Genomic DNA, 15789 nt, shown 5'->3' with positions numbered 1-15789 from the left:
TTTTTTTTTTTTTTTTTACATTTCATGGCACTTTATTTGCTATTGCTTATCTAGATTCCATGGTATAAAGAAAGCAATCTCTTGGAAAAACTAATTCTTCTCTCTAATTGTTCTAATACTTCTCTCTGACTTGTTACTATATCAACAGATATCATGCTTTATACCTTACACAAACATTTTCATCACTAAAATTTCAAAAATGTAAAAGTAAAGAGCTAAAATTCAAAAACAGGGTTCACCTTGAGGGAAAAAAAACAGGAAGTGAAAGCAAAGGCAATCTGGTTTTAGAGTTTTGTTTGGCTGGCATTCATTTCTCAGTATGGAAAGGAGAGAATAAATATTTCATCAGTACTTTTTTGTAAAGATAAATTTTTGAAAGAAGATTAAGAAACCTAGTGATGATTTCAAAATCTAGATATAAGCAGGCTTATCAAATAGGTATTTCATTTAGGAAGTGAATTTATGGAAAGAAGTTATAAATGGCAGCAATAAATATTATAGTTCTAATTTCACAGTGCAGACAAGTAATATGAAAAACAAAAATATAACTTCTTTTCTATAGAGAGGCAGGTAAACCAATTTCTCTCCAAAATGTCTTTAGCCCGATTGCCCTTTGTTATTTAATAACATGACCTCAATATTAAAGCTTCTAGCAAGTTGTTCACTTGCCTCGTTTGTGAGACCATTAGCCTTAACCTTTATGTTTCCTGAAGTTTATTTGTTGAATCATCCAAGATAACTAAGGGATATGAAAATAATCCATCTCTCCTTTATTTTTTACTTCTTTATTTTTGTAATTTTCTATATCATGACTGCAATCTTGGAGATGAGAGTTCAAAAAGGCTAACAAGATTGAGGTCCACAGATGTTATGCTCCTTCAGTTGAGTATCACATGCAGGATTAGGACCAAGTGAGCCTGGCTCTCAGACCAGCAGCTTTTTCACATTTGAAACAGTTTACCTTTTCTTGAGGCAAAGATAGACAAAAAATATTAAATAACTAATAGAATATGATAAGAAAGGAATAAAATTGTATGCCCTCACATATTGACCTCAAATAATAACTTTTCTGTGATGTTTTTCTTGACATCCCTAGGCAAGGTAGACACTTCTTCAAATTCCCAGATCTTGTATTATATTATAACATATTTTCTTATATTTATATATGTCCCAATAACCTGTAAGCTATTGGAAATAAAAATAATCTAACACACCCTTATAATCCCAGAAATCAGCCTTGTTGAGTGAGTTCATAAGTATACAAATGTACAAATTAATATATACTGCAGAAAGAAAGAGAAAAAACAACCAACATCTACTGACTGCCCACCATGGACCAAGCTATGAGATTTACATGTAATACTTATTTGTAATATTTTTTGTCACACAGAAAACTTATAAAATTGTCTTTTTATTTTATCTGTTGATAGGTGAAACGTAGAAGGATTAATAATTAAAGGGATTAAATTATTCTTTGAAAGCCATATAACTAATAAACCAGTATTCAACCCCAGGTCTGACTGACAAAGCTCACACATTCATCTCAGATATAATACCTTGGGGGTAATAACAATGAGTACTTATTCTTCCCAACCTAAATTAAGAATTGTCCATACAATACCTCATTTCTTCTTTGCAAAAATTCTAAAGAAGTAGGTACTCTTGTTAGCACTATTTTACAAATTATAAAATAGATTCAGAAAGATTTAAAAACTATTTAAAGTCATACAGGTTAGTAAATACTAAATGGAGATTTAAATGCAGGTCTGGATGACTTAAAATTAACATACTTAGAAACTGAATGAAAAACAAACTAACAAACAAACAAACAAACAAACAAACATTCCAAGCAGCTGTGTTGCACTGTACTGCATTCCTTGATCTCATCATAGCTGTGGTGGACAGTTCCCTGTACATGCCAGTCAGAGTGCAGAATTTCCTTCATCAGGCATCAGAAAGACCACTCCACAGGACAGGTGTAATCTGTTAAATGCAGGGAATTTAACTCCTTAGGAACAAAACTTACCTAAGGAGGCTCAGAAGTCAGTGCATAACAACTCCCAGCCTATAGTAGAACAATTCTGGGCTCAGTTTCCATGGTTCCTCATAGAGTTTCTAGTGGAGGTGAGCCCAGCTCCCCAGGGTGGTAAGTAGCTAATTAGTACATCCTTGACTGATTTTCTCCCTTTACTCTCTTCATTTTTTAACTTCCTCAATTATACTTCCTCAATCACCTCCCAAATAAATTACTTGCACTCAAGTCTTTGTCTCAATGTTTGCTTTAGGGAAAACACAAACTAAAGCAATGGATCTAACAGAAGAAAAGGAAAAACAGTTCTGCATTTAATGAACTATATAGTTTACTTGAGTATGAAAACATGGCGAGTACTACAAACTACTAAATATTAAATATATATGTGTCTATATAGATAGATGCAGGCATAGATAATATAGGCATACATATTGTCCCTTTTCTTTCACTTATAGATAACATTATTTCTGTTTTCTAGCTTTTTAAAGTTGTTTCTTTTGATAAGGGCTAAGAATGAGATTAAAAGTTCTATTTTTTTTACCAAATACCAAACAGACAAAATTGACTATTGACTATAAGTTATGTAAAAAGAGAGAGAGACAGAGAGAGAGAGAAAAAGAGATAGAGAAACAGAGAGAGACAGAGAGAGACAGAGAGACAGAGGGAAGGAAAAGAAAAAAGAAAAAGGAAAAAGAAGAAGAAAAAGAAAAAAAATAAATTTAACATCTTTGGAGCAGAGTAAGACCTTATTCAACTATCTGGATGGAAGTTTGCCTCAATGCCAGTATGGTAATCAGAATCACAAACAAAGCTCAATAATAGAAGAAACTGACAGCTGCCAATGACCTATTACTCCATTAAACCTATTCACCTAATAAAACAAAAGCATATCAACAAAAGTTCTATCCTCTCTTAACCACTGGTATTTTCTTCCTTCTGTTCTCTATCCTGCCTACCTTCAAATATGCAAGCACAGACTCAGATTTTTTCAGTTTAATGAATGGGTATATCTCTTATCTATGGTGTACTTCAAGAAATTGCTAACAAATGTTTGGAAATTCATAAATCATAAAAGCACTATTTACTTTTTAGTTTTATAGTCTTTATAGTCTATGGAATTTAGTTTACTAAATTAAAAATAAATACAAACCTTCAGCTGAAAAGCCGAAGAAAAAATGTTATAAGAATGAGAGTCTTCACTACTAAATTTATGGGAGCTGAGATATCTCGAGTCAATTTTTTTTAATGCTAATATTTCAATATTCAAGTTTCAAGCCTTCTAATCTCATCAATGTTCCAGAGGGTTGAGCAAGATTGCTAGACAGTTTAGGTGACTATAAGATGGTATCCTATGAATGTTCAGGCCTCTAATAGGTTTTATGCCTATCACCATCTCAGACTTTCCCACAACTTGATTGATAAAAGGAGCCCTGATTTATCTGTATAAGGTTAATAACCACTCTAATTTTATTTCATTTTGGCAATATAGTTTTTTGTTTTGTTTGTTTGTTTTTTTAATCAAGAATGTTTAGGGGCTATTCCAAGGTAAAGGGAATTGTGTATAAATTATTATTGTCTTAATGGAGTTTTTCAGTTATTTCTTGGGCGATTTTAAAATTCGAACTTATGTTAAAACACAATTTTATATATGTCAAAAAGATGAAAGTCACTAGAAAATTGATTAAGATACTTTTCATTTCAAAGATATTTCTTAATTTGAATACATGATATAAGAAATACAGTGACTTTTAGAGAGAAACACACTATAAATGAAATGTTAAGAAAATGATTTCTAAGGTTAAAAGAAGGAAGGAGTAAAAAATGTTGTCCGATGATGAAAGAAGAAAGAAGGGATAGAGGAAGAGTATGTTTTGATAGCATTCAGTTTTCTTCACTGATATTATAATGACATTTCTGTTGTATGTATCTACATGGATCCTCCATGTGAAATACTGTAGATTCTACATGAAAATACACTGAGGGCATCATTCTATAGCAGTCCCCAACCTTTTTGGCACCAGGGACCAATGCTCCTATGAGAAGCTAATGTCTGATGATCTGAGGTGGAGCTGAGGTGGTGATGCTAGTGCTGGGGAGAGGCTGCAAATACAGATGAAGCTTCGCTCATTGGTCCACTGCTCACCTCCTACTGTGTAGCCCTGTTTCTAACAGCCCATGGACTGGTAACAGTCTGTGTCCTGGGGGGAACCCTGATCTAGAAAACAAACTCTTTTGCTATTTCTTCAAAATAAATATTCACTAGGTACTATTAGAATCTCTTTCATACTCTGAGTTTTGAAGTTCTTTATCAAATCACTTTTAACATAATCATTATTTTTTCCCACAAATCATTAACATGTGTCCCCTAATTCTAGTGTCTTCTTTGTCCTTTATATGGAAAACCTTTATTGCTTCTTTTTTGATTTTGGTCATGCTGTTGGCCCTCCCTGTTATGGATTACTTCTCTCGTATACCTACTTAGTATTTAAAGGCACATTATTAGCAACCTTTTTCATGAAGTCTTTTCTTTCTGTGTTTTAGCCCATAGTGGTCTTAGCTGCCAATGACAAAAATTTATTTTCCAAATGAAAAGATGTAACTTATGTAATTTACTTCTTTCTTAAGAATGTATAGTAGCATGCCGATGTGGAAATAATACTTGCAATACAAGTATTATTGTATTGCAAGTATTATATTTTTAGTATACTTAGTCTCTAACTCTAAATATGCACATTTGTAAAAGAAAGATAATGATGCCTAATATGGCTCCTCATGAATTTATAAAAATCTTTGAACTATAACAAAAATAGAAAGCACTTATATTACTATAATATTTTTTCTAAATACTTCATATACTTACATTTCATTCTAAGCTCTAGGAGAACTGATATGTCCCAATATATATTTGTTGAAAACTTATACAGAATGTCAGAAGATACATATAGTATTAACAGTAATAATGAAATAATAGCTAACATTAATGAAGTGATTATATGCCAAGCACTGGCGAGGAAGGTGAGTTTCAGAGAGTAAATAGCTTCTCCAAGTTCACACATGTTATTAGCAGATGAGGAGATTCTAACCCAGCTGTTTTTTTTTTCTTTCTCCAAAACTATCATTGTTGCATGTCTAAAGATGATGAAAAAAAGTTCCTAAAAAAAAAAAAATGGGAGGTTGTATAGATGAAACTATCCATGGATCGAAAATATCTAGGTTTGTGTCTGTAACTCTCAGCCCAAGTATGTTGCTTAAACTGGAAAAACAACCCAGTTATGGCTGTACGCCTGTAACAGACTGGCATGTAAACCTTGTACCTAGCCCAAACACTGGGTCTCCATAAACATTATGGTTTTCTAATTACAAAAAGCTGCTCAATAGAGCAATTTGCTTTTCATTTACATGGCTACAACTATCCAGTTAACACCTGACCAAGCAGCAAATTCAGATGATGAGGTAAGTGGGAAGATAGCCATACTAAAAATATATAGTCAATTAGTAGAATATTCCAGCTATTGGTTAAAAAATGAACTAAGAATCAATAATAACTATGGAGCTAGATTCAGCCAAGGCTGAAATTGAATATGGTGAATACCAGATAAAATCACAAATTTTAGAGCTGGAATAATTCTTACTATTTCTATATTTCTGTTTAGACCTACTTTTTACAATAAAGAAGAAAGCATGTTTTCATTAGAATTTTTAAATTTCTGAATAGTTTTATTCTAAAACTGAGATTTTAAAAATATTTTCATTAGGATTCATAAGAGGAATTTCATATATTCATATTTTTTTTCTAAAATATAAAAATGATCAACTCAGTGATCAATGAAAGTGATCATTTGATGACTACATAGATGAAGTAGGAATTTTGAAGTAATGGAAAGATAAACAAGAGACACTGTCTTGATCAGAAAAATAAATTTTCTATCTCTACATCATGTAAAGAAATATATTTGATCAAAAGTTCAGGTAAAAATTCTGGGCAAGCCTTATTCAGTTTCAATAGATTAATTAAAAATTAAAAATTATAATGACATGTTCTGAAATTTTCTAAATACTCATGAAAAATGTAACTTAATATACATTTATAGGAATACATGTAATAGTAAAAGAAATATATCTTAAATAGTCTATGGTAAATTATAGGAGGGCATAAATGTTTTTGTAGTAAATATATTTAAAATAATATTTTAAATGCTAATAATAATTTTATACTCATTTTCTGTAGAAAGCTTATATGAGTGTTTCTCTTAAATTCACCTTGAAAATATGTATTTTCTATGAACATATGCTTATATAAAATTTTATAACAAACACTTTTGTAATGAGCTCATATTTCTATAATAAACTTTCAATATTTATAGGCATGCTACATACATTTAAAAAGTAATAATACATTTAATCATTAAAATAAACTTATTAGTGAGTTAAAAAAGTGAAGTCAGATTCTTGCCTCATAAAAGGCAGAACAAGAATTGAAATGAATGCTTTTTTATAATAGCTTATTATCTTAAAATGTTTCTACATTTGTTACCTTTTCCTTTCCTTAAAAAAAATTTACCTTTGAATATTTACATGTCTAGAATTGAAACGGACTATAGAGATCATCCAAGTTTCCCTAGCTTTTATTTTATTATTTACCCTTCAGTGTCATGTTTCCTGAGATTACCTACATAGAAAGTGCATATCTTTCCCTCTCAGTGAATGCCCCACTATTAATTTATCATCATATCCCAGGAGCACTGACTCCACCCAATGCCACATCCTTTCACAAATTGTTGATATGACTTTTTGGAAGAAAAAATTGTTCTTCTGCTTGATATTTAAAGCCAATTATTTTTATTATCCTTTTTATTTTGTTTACTCCAAAGTAAATATACATGAGTTCATCATTCTTTATAAATGAATTTCAAATTCCTCACCTTCTTAGCCTTCTCTGGAGACTCTTATTGTCAATATTCCTTTTAAGATTAAGATACAGTAAGTAGTAGGCCTGTTGTTTCATCTTTGTCCATGATGATGACACCATATTTCAAATATTTAAAAATTTTTTTCTATTAGTGTTACTAAGACTATTTAGGAACTGTTTCACAAATTCATGTTGAATTTCAAGTCAGGTATTCACACTAACTACAGATACCTAGTTAAACAGTTCTTATCTAACCCATATTGATCTCTCAAATATTTTGCATAAAATAGGATCTATTTCCATTTATTTCCACTTATTTTAATCTTGTAATTTTTATCAAGATTTGCATCATAACAAGTATGAGATAGCAGCAGAATAATTCTACTCTGTAAACTATGATTTAGAACACAAGCTTAAGATTTTTCTTTTTTCTCCGAATTCAGAGGTATTGACAAAAAAAATTGATTAAAAAATGTATATATTTAAGGCATACAATGGGATGTTTTGGTATATGCATATATTATGAAAAGATTATCATAATCAAGCTAATTAATATACATATCACCTCACATAGTTACCATTTTTCTTTTGTGGTGAGGACATTTAAGATTTACTCCCTTAGGAAATTTTATGTATACAACACTGTATTATTAACTATATTGGCCATGCTGTAAATTAGTTCTCCAGAATTTATTTCATCCTGCATAACTATACCCCTGCATAACTTTGTACCCCTTGACCAACATTTCTCCATTTCCCCCACCCCTGCTTCTGGCTATCACCATTCTTCTTTCTGCTTCTATAAATTTGACTTTTTTTAGACTCTACATACACTTGAAATCATGAAGTACTTGTTTTTCTATACCTGGCTTATTTCACTTAACATAATGTCCTCCAGGTTTATGCATGTTACTGCAAATGACAAAATGACAGCTTTTTTAAGGCTGATTAGTATTCCATTGTGTGTATGTGTGTGTGTATCATATTTTCTTCATTCATCTGTCAGTGAACATTTAGGATAGTTCCATATCTTGGCTATTATGAATAATACTGCAGCAATGGACATGAGAATGTGGATTTCTCTTCAAGATACTGATTTCATTTCCTTTGGTATAAACCCAGAAGTGGGGATGCTGGATCATATGGTAGTTCTATTTTTAATTTTTGAGGAACTTTTCCACAGTGTTTTCCACAATGACTACACCAATTTATATTCCTACTGACAGTGTATAAGGGTCCAATTTCTCCACATCTTTACCAGCATTTGTTATTTTATTCTTTTTTAGCTATTCCAACAGGTATGAAGTTATATCTCATTGTGGTTTTGATTTGGATTTTCATGATTAGTGATGCTGAACACCTTTTCAACAGTTTCTCTGTTGAGCCTCTCATTTTGTTTATGTGTTGTTTTCTTGATTTTGTTTAGTTGTCTATCTGTGTTCTCTAGTTGCTCACTGAGCTTCTTCAAGGTAATTATTTTTAAATTTTTGTCAAAAAGTTAGTAGATCTTTTTATTTAAAGTTGTTACTGATGTTTTATTTTGTTCCTTTGATGGTGGTGTATTTCCCTGATTATTTATGATCCTCATGTTGATGTCTATGCATTTGAAGAAGTAGGCACCTCTTCCAGACTGGCTTTGGCAGGGAATACCCTGCAGCAGTTAGCTTGTCTAGATGTTCTGGTGGGCCATTTGGTGGAGTCCACAGGTAGGCTTGATGATGGAGTCTTCAGATGGGCAGGCCCACAGCCTGAGGCCGTAGGTGGATGGGCCCAGAATCTGGATTCTCAAGATTGGCCTATGCCTGTGTTCACAGAGGCAGGCCTGGTACCTAGGTTCACTGTAGTGGGCCTGGCTCTTGAGTCTGCATTGGTGGGCCTGGAAACCTGAGTCTGTGGGGACTGGCATGGTACAAAGGTCTACTAGGGCAGATTTGGCAGGAATGATTCCAAAGACTTCTGGAAGCAGGCCTGGTGCTGGAGGCCCACTGAGGTGGGCCTTGGGCCAGAGTCTATGAGATCTGGCCTGGTCCCTTGAACCTTGGAAATGAACCTGGTCCTGACTCCATGGGAACTGGTCTGGCACTAGAGTCCACTATGAGATCTGGCCTGGTCCCTTGAACCTTGGAAATGAACCTGGTCCTGACTCCATGGGAACTGGTCTGGCACTAGAGTCCACTAGAGCAGGTTTGGCACCTGGGCCTATGGAGTGGGACTGTTGTTAGCCTGGAACCTTGGCCCATGAGGGCTAGCCTGGTGCTGCAGTGGACTTGGAGCCTGAGTCTTTGGGAATGAGCTTGGTTTTGAATTTTCAGTGGCTGGCTTGGCAAAAGGTCCAATAAAGCAGGCTGATGCTGGAATCATGGAGGTAGGCCTGAAGCCAGCTTGGTACCGGGGCAGGCCTGGATCCTTGGACCAAAGGGCTGGGCCTCAAACCTGGGGTGGCAAGGCCATCTTGGCACTAGTGAAGAACTGGAGACTAGGGCCCTGAGTTCAGCCTGGTGTTGTGGTGGGCCTGTAGCCAAGGTCGATTGGGGTTGGCCTGGAGGTTAGGTCTATGATAATGAACTGGTGCTGGGGCATACCAAGATTTTTCTTACACATTATATATAAACATGGTAATAATTACTCTTTTTTGAGTATCAGATGTTTTGCCAGGTGTTTTAATTCATTGTCTTATCACTAATTTTTAATATCAAGAATATCTATTTTATAGATGTGAAAACTGAAACTCATAATTTAAGTGCTCCAGGCTTCAACTGGCTAAGTGGTAGAATTCTATTTTCAATTTAGTATTATTTTTCTTCAAAGCCTATATGGACTCCACTTCACAGAAGACAGAAGTGCCTCAGTGTACCAATATATCAATAATCCAGTATTTTTATTTATTACTTATTTCTCTATTTTTCTGCAAGTTTAATTTATTTTATTTTTTAATTCTATTTTTTATTAAATTTTTAAAAAATTATTTTTAATCACAGTTGATGGATACTCAACTCTATTTTATATCAGTTTCAGGTGTACAGCAGAATGGCTAGACATCCATACAACTGATGAAGTGATCTCCCAATTAGCCTAGCATCCTCCTAGCACCATACATAGCCACCACGATACCAATGATCACATACTCCATGCTGCACTCCATATCCCCCAGACCACCTTGCAACTACCAATCTGCACCTCCCAGTCCCCCCACACTCTGACACCCATTCTCCCAACCCTCCTCCCATTCGGCAACCATCAGTTTGTTCTCTGTTTCTATGAGTCTGTTTCTATTTTGTTTCTTCATTTATTCTTTAGATTACATATATAAGTGAGAGCATTTGATATGTGTCCTTCTTCTCTATCTGATTTAGTTCACTTAGCATAATACCTTCCAGATCATCCATGTTGTTGCAAATGGTAAGATTTCATTCATTTTTTTATGGCTGAGTAATATTCCATTGTATATATGTACCACTTCTTTTTTATCCAATCATCTATTGATGGTCATTTAGGTTGCTTCCATATCTTGAATGTTGTAAATAATTTTGCAATGAACATAGGGGTGCATATTATATTTTTGAATTAGCATTTTGGATTTCTCTAGTAGAAGTAGAATTGCTGGGTCATATGGTAGTTCTATTTTTATTTTTTTGAGGAACCTCCATACAGTTTTCCATAATAGCTGCATCAATTTGCAATCCCACCAACAGTGCATGAGGGTTCCATTTTTTTCTACATCCTTGACAGCATCTGTTGTTTGTTGATTTATTGATGATGGCCATTCTGAGAAGTGTGAGGTGATGTCTCATTGTGGTTTTAATTTGTATTTCTCTGATGATTAGTAATGTTGAGCAACTTTTCATATGTGTATTGACCATCCGTATATCTTCTTTGGAAAAATGTCTATTTAGGTCCACTGCCTATTTTTTAATTGGATTGTTAGAGTTTTTTTGTTTTTGCTTTTGTTTTTTTGGTGTTGTTATGTAAGTTCTTTAAAGTTTTGGATATTAACCCCTTATTGGCTGTACCATTGGCAAATATTTTCTCCCATTCAGTGGGTTGTTTTGTTTGTTTGTTTGTTTTTCCACTGGTTTCCTTTGCTATGCAAAATCTTTTTAGTTTGATGTAGTCCTATTTGTTTATTTTTTCTTTTGTTTCCCTTGCCCAAGGTAACATATCAGAAATCAACATTACTAAGAACAATGCCAGAGAGTTTACTCTCTATGTTTTCTTTCAGGTGTTCTATGGTTTTGGTTCTTGCTTATAAGTCTTTAATCCATTTTGAGTTTATTCTTGTATGAATATAAGAAGGTGGTCTAGTTTCATTTCTTTTTTTTGCATGTATCTGTCCAGTTTTCCCAACACCATTTATTAAATAAACTTTCTTTACCCTATTGTATATTCTTGCCTCTTGTGTCATAAGTTAATTGACCATATAAATGTTCATTTATTTCTGGGCTCTCTGTTTTGTTTAATTGATCTATGTGTCTGTTTTTATGGCAGAACCATGCTGTTTTGATTACTATATTTTTATATTATAGTTTGATATCAGGTATTGCGATACCTCCAATTTTTTTCTTCTTTCTCAAGATTGCTCTGGCTATTTGGATTCTTTGGTGTTTCCATATAAATTTTAGGAATATTTTTTTGAGTTCAGTAGAAAATACATTGGTATTTTGATAGGGATTGCATTGAATCTATAGACTGCTTTGGAATAATACAGTATATTTAGGCATTAGCTGAATTATTAAATAATCAGTAGTATATGAGCTTTAGAAGGAATATATTTTGTTGTTGTTTTAGAGAATGCTTTGTGTAATTGCAGAAACTCTGATGTTGCCTGCCTGAATTTCACAATTATCTCCATGACTTTTTCTTTTGAAATGTACTGAGGGAGATAGCACATCAATTTTAATACATTTTCTCAAGCATATATTGAGCACATTTAAAGAATGCAAAGAGTGATTGAGAAATACGCTGGGTAAAAATAAAGTCCTTTCATCTAGTGTAATCTATACTTCAATGGCTAGAGCATAATTCAAAAGAGTTTTAAATTAAGTGACCTTTGTCATGTCTACTGAAGGTCTAGTCAATAGCAGAAATGATTTTAAATGGCTGAGATTATAATCTAGATCACACAGCAGCTTCTGTGCTCTCCAACTGGAACTAGTGAACTTCACACTTTCCAAGAGACTCATATTAGGTATTCTTTCTCAGCAAGAACTGAAGTAATTTCACTCTACAACTTGAAAACACCCCCCACAAAGACTAAGCCAAAACATCTCAAAGTCAATAAAAATGGTAAGATTAACATTTTATAAAATAATCTTTGGTTAAATAATAAATTCACAACTTTAAAGCATATTCTCCACCTGAAATCTAATTATAAAATATAATAGATTGGAAGGGAAATAGTTTCTCTCCAACTAGATTTTGAGTATATGTATAATGTCTTCTAACTTTTCGAAGACATGGAAGGGGAGAAGAAGTAAGAAAGTACTAGAAGGGTGACCTTTACTTTCTGTGCTATTCCATAATATTGTCATAAAACAGTAGAGTTACACTTGTCAGCGGTTTTGCCTGTGGATATTGAAACTAGTAAGAATGTTTGATTTGAATGTCACCAATATAAATCCAAATGGTTTCCATACTAGTTCTTCTAATAAAACCTGTATCAGATTCAATCTCTTCAAGCAACTAAGATAAGGAGATGAATATTTCTTACATTTTGTTCATTACTTTTACACACCTTGAACTTGGAATCAACTTAAAAAAAAAAACAAACAAACTTTAGTACTTACTTTTTCCTTTAAAAAGAAGAGCTAGTTTTTAGAGGTTCTTTATTTTACTAGAGACCTCACCTGAACAGTATGAATTTACAGACAAAGAGAGAGATTACTTATTTCAAAGAACAACTCTTTTAATCCTCTGTTTTACTCATAATTTTATTCTTCAGTATTATTTGTCTGGTAATAGTTGCTATTTCGGTTGCCTGTTACTGTATAAATAACTCACAATTATTATTGCATGAAATTGAAGTATACACAAATTCTACAAGGAAAGCTCTTCTTTTCTAGATGATATTAGCTGGGACCATTCAATTGGAGACTGGAAGATTCATTCCTAAGTTATATACTCACCTAGGTTGCAAGTTGGTACTGGTTGATGATCAAGAGCTCAGCTGAGGCTGATAGCAAAGAGCCTTAGTTCCTGTCTACATGACTCACTGTGTGGGCCTTTCCATAGGCCAAATATTCAGAAACTGGTGGCTATATTCTAAAAGTAACTCTCCCAAGCAACAACAAATGACAGCCCCCAGTTTTTTAAGGCTCAGAAACTGGCATAATGTCAAACCCACTGTATGCTCAGTCACAGAGATCAGATTCAATATGATGGTATATGGACACATGTCTTTATTAGAAGACTGTTAAAGAATTTCTAGGCCACGTTTTAAAATGAGTAAAACTTGTTTGCATTTTCCCCATATGCATGATTCATTTATTCTCTCCCAAGACCTTCCCAGGGTTCCATCTTAGCAGAACAACAAGTTAAGGCTTGAGAGACAGAGTCTCATCATCTCAATCAAGTCCAGATACAAATGAATATCTTTGAATTCACTTCTTTGGATACAACTTCTCATGGTTCCTTTTTGATCTGATGTCCTGTGGACTAAAGTGACAATTGATCTTAACCCCCTCCTTCTACATACATACACACATATAATGGTGATGAGTCTGCATGTGATAACTGCAGTAAATAGTCTAATTCAAAAAGGGGAAAACATAAGGAATACAGTAGTCAGTGGTCCATAGTAATTCTGAAATCCAGCTAGCCCTAATCCTTGATTGGGTCTAGTCCTGCTTCCTGAGAATGATTCCCCACAGCTCTTGACTCTATCCTTTGGCGACTTGGTTTTATCTTCTGAATTGCCATTTGTTTTCTATAAAATATAGTCTGTATTTGAAGCTGAGTAATTTTCTCATTCTGCTCTTTTCCATAGGAGCTTGGAAATGCAGATGTCTCTTTTAATTTTGTATCAGTTCTATTCCTTTAAATTCAAGTTGATGGTGCTTCCACGAGAACAATTAACTAAAAATTTTATGGTGTTTCTATGAAATGTTTTAAGGTCTATCTTAGGCAGCTCAGGCTACTATAACAAAATACTATAGACTAAGTGACTTAAACAACAAACATTTGTTTCTCATAGTTCTAGAGGCTCAGAAGTCCAAGATTTGGGTGCTGGCAGATTTGGGTTCCAATGTGAGCCCTCTTTCCGCTTGTAGACAGCCACCTTCTTGCTGTGTGTTCACATGGCCTTTCCTCAATATGTGCATTTGTAGAGCTCCCATATCTCTTCTTTCTATAAGGGTATTAATCCAATCATGAGAATGTACCTCATCTAAACCTAATTATCTCCCACAGGCTTCACCTCCAAATACCACCACATTGAGGGTTAGGGCTTCAACATGTATATTTGAGAAAGAAACAAACATCCAGTGTAGAACAGTTTCACTACATTAGATAAAAACTATAAATCTCTTTTCGATAAGTCTGTCTTTATCTTGGAATTCATGTGATCCTGCTATGAGACAACACCCTTAATATTTTAAGAAGCTATATTGATTAAAGGAGAGCTATATCTTTAGGATACTTAGAAGTCCAGAGAAATTCCATTGTTTAATGGAGAGGTATATTAAAATCATGCCTTGTCCTATTGAAAGTTTCTATAAGACATCATTTTAGATCTTTCTGAGGTCTTCGCAAAGGTTCTTATTGTCTCTCCATATATTTCACTTCTGGCTTAAGACACTTCCTTACTTCGAAATTATTCTGTAAAAAGTCTTTAAATGAAAAGAGTTTTGTTTTTGAACCTAAAGAACTGTCATGGACTGAATATTTGTGTTCCCTCAAAACTCATATGTTGAAATCCTAACTCCCAGTTTGATGATATTAGGGAGTGCGACCTTTGGGAGATAATTAGGTTATCAGGGTAAAGCCTTCATGAATGAGATTAGTGTCCTTATAAAAGGGACTTCAGAGGGCTCTCTAGCTTTCTTCCTGCTATATGAGGATACAATAAAAAGTAAGCAGTATGCAGGCTGAAAGAGGGTTTTCGCCAGAGCCCAAACATGCTGGCACCCTGATCTTGGACTTCCAGCCTCCAGAACTGTATATAAGTCATCCAGTCCGTGGTACTTTGTTTTAACAGTCCAAGTTGGCTAAAACAAGAAGCCTGGGTCCTTTATATTTAACAAGTAATTCTTTAGTTTATCTCTTTCTTCCTACATTTTATCATACATAATAAGAATCCAGGTGGTAATTGCAGTATTTTCTCTGGAAATTTTCTCATAATTAGTACATTACGGCAGGTGACAGTAATTTTACTAAAAAATTTTGCTAAAATTTCTGCAACTATATAACAAGGACCTATTTTCTAGTCTTCAGTAACACGTCCTTACTTTCCTTTAAGCTCACAATGACAACTTGTTCCATTAAAACTCTGTTCACAGCTATCTGACTTCTTTCAGTAACTCTCTTTAAGGCATCTGGCACCAAGTACCCAAATTATTGCTACATATTTTAGATTTTTGTTAAAGAAACTTCCCAACCCCCATATCAGAGACCCAAATATCATTTGGTTATTACATTAAAAACAAAGCAATATTTTAGTGGCTTAAACCACAATTATATCTTTTGCTCCTGAATCTGCATTTGGGCAGAGCCTATCAGGCAAAGCTTATGTCTGCCCCAGGATTTGTCATCTGGGGTGACTTGATAGGGGACTGGAGAATCTACTTTTTAGATATCTCACTCACATGGCTAATATGTTGATAGTGATTGTTGGCTAAAAGCTCAGATGAAGCTG

This window comes from Pteropus medius, unplaced genomic scaffold (assembly GCF_902729225.1).
Source record: "Pteropus medius unplaced genomic scaffold, Ma_sr-lr_union100, whole genome shotgun sequence".
NCBI classification, from domain to species: Eukaryota; Metazoa; Chordata; class Mammalia; order Chiroptera; family Pteropodidae; genus Pteropus; species Pteropus medius.
The sequence above is the reverse complement of the archived record's forward strand: the minus strand, read 5'-3'. Positions refer to the sequence as shown.